General features: G+C 41.5%; 1 long non-coding RNA gene across 1 annotated transcript; it reads right to left on the reverse strand.

The window, feature by feature from the left end:
* Nucleotides 1-252: 252 nt before the first annotated feature.
* LOC146206514 (uncharacterized) lies at nt 253-1,755 on the reverse strand. The gene is made up of 3 exons (XR_014703266.1): nt 1,602-1,755; nt 863-904; nt 253-760 (listed from the first exon to the last, which is right to left on the reverse strand). It is a non-coding gene; the product is annotated as an uncharacterized LOC146206514 (long non-coding RNA).
* Between the last annotated feature and the right edge of the window lie 223 nt (nt 1,756-1,978).

The following is a 1,978-nucleotide window of genomic DNA, read 5'->3' on the forward strand; positions in this document are numbered from 1 at the left end:
GTGCCAGGAAAAAAAAAGTATTTAATCATGATTCCTCTTGCTTTCAAAACACGAAACATGGGCTCGTCGCGGTGAGCGCAAGTCTCGCGTGTGCCCGAGCGCTCGCCGCGACGGGCGCAGCTGGTGCCGTCGCCGCGGCAGGAGCCTTTCGTTCGTCGTCCCTTGAAACTGATGATGTGCGTGGAGTCACTATCTTCATGATTGTATTACGAATGTAATACAACCATGAAAATAGGTCTATATGCCTGCGATGCGATAAATTTGTACCGTTTTGCTGTGGACGTTGCTTCGAGCGCGCATTATGGACTGCGCGCTGTGAAATTTGTGCACGGATTTTTATTTTAAAAAGGCTACTGATCAAAACTTTATTAGAATCATCTTACTTGTCGAGCATTTTTGAGAAGCAATTACGCATGATTTGCCAAGAGCAACGTGCATTTTGATGATCAGAAATATGAGTTATTAACCATGTCGCAAACATTTCCGTCATTCTGTTCGCCTCTGCCTATTGCGCCGCAGCCGTGCGCGCATGGGATGTCTTGGGGGCATTGCTAATTTGAAAATTTCTTTCCAGTCTCCCTTTCACTGAGGAGCATAAATTCCTATGTGGACAAAGCGTGCGAAACAAGTCGCTGCCTTAGTGAAGCAGAGAAACCACTTTCATCAATGATTTTTGCAACCGTTATTAGCTGTTTTTGCTTGAAGATGTCATTCGCGCTGAGCTGAATTCCAGCGTCCTTGAAAAGCTTCTGAACCTTTCCTGAAAAGAAAAAAGCGCAAGCTCTGTAAAAAAAAAAAAAAAAAAAAAAAGAAACAGCTGCAGGTGAAACAGGCAAACAGTGTATAAAATTGTATTACATACCTTCAGAACTTCCTGTGCGTTGGTTAGCGCTGTGTGTTGGTCCTTGAGAAAAACAAAAACAAAAAACGACAGAATTATTATGCCATCTACACCACTCTTTACAGATGCAGATATATCACTAAATTTCCGTCACGCATTGAAAACTTTTTCGTTTTGTTAAATACTACAAACAGCTCATTGAATCCATATGTGAAGAGGATGAAAAATGGGTTTTGTTTAAACAGGTCAGTCCTCCTCTGTTCATAGGGTAACATTATGGTTAGAGTGATAAGGTTGAAATGCAGTATTTTCATGTACATTTGGTGACGTGGCTAGATAAAAGAATATTCCTCGTGTATCTTCTTACAGTGATAAGCTTGAAATGCAGTATTTTCATGTACATTTGGTGACGTGGCTAGATAAAAGAATATTCCTCGTGTATCTACGGATGACTTGTGGTTTCATTACTTCACTTTTATGTTGTAACAAGCTTTCCACTCGAATTAACTGCAGTAATATAGAGATTTTTTAAGGTATTAATTGTATGTTTTGATCAGCAGTAGTGGTGAGGAAGCAAAAGCTGATAATTTATCACGATTCTAGCTTACTCATGTATTTCAGTTTCATGGTCAGAACTAAAGACAAAGCGAGATATATAAATGTTTTTCTTTTTCCTGAATGCTTGATAAAAATCATTCACGACAATGTGAATCATCACAAAGGAATAATGGCCGCATAGTGTATCCATAGGTAAACATACCGTCTCAATCTATAACTTCCACCTCCTCTTCTAGTCGTGCAGCATCGTCCATGGGAACGGCGCTCGAATTTTCACTACTGTCCCCATTCTTGTGTGTTGTCAAAGCCTCTGCGTGTGCGCAGAACTGGTACGACTTTGCGGGAACGCCTCTTTTACCTGGAATCAGATAGAGTGATTCAGGCTACAACCTCAAAAAACACTGAAACAAGGCCTTAACGAAGTTTGGGCATTACCTCAGAAAAGCGCAGAGCAGCTGCACATCACGCGCACTTTAAAGCCACGCTTGTTGCATAGCACACAAGTCTGAGACGTAGCTAAGGCAGGGCTTCACGGAGCCCGGGGAAAAAAAAAAAAGCCCTATCACAACCCTTACTGAA

This window comes from Amblyomma maculatum, chromosome 1, assembly GCF_055883805.1.
Source record: "Amblyomma maculatum isolate TAMU_Amacu chromosome 1, ASM5588380v1, whole genome shotgun sequence".
NCBI lineage: Eukaryota > Metazoa > Arthropoda > Arachnida > Ixodida > Ixodidae > Amblyomma > Amblyomma maculatum.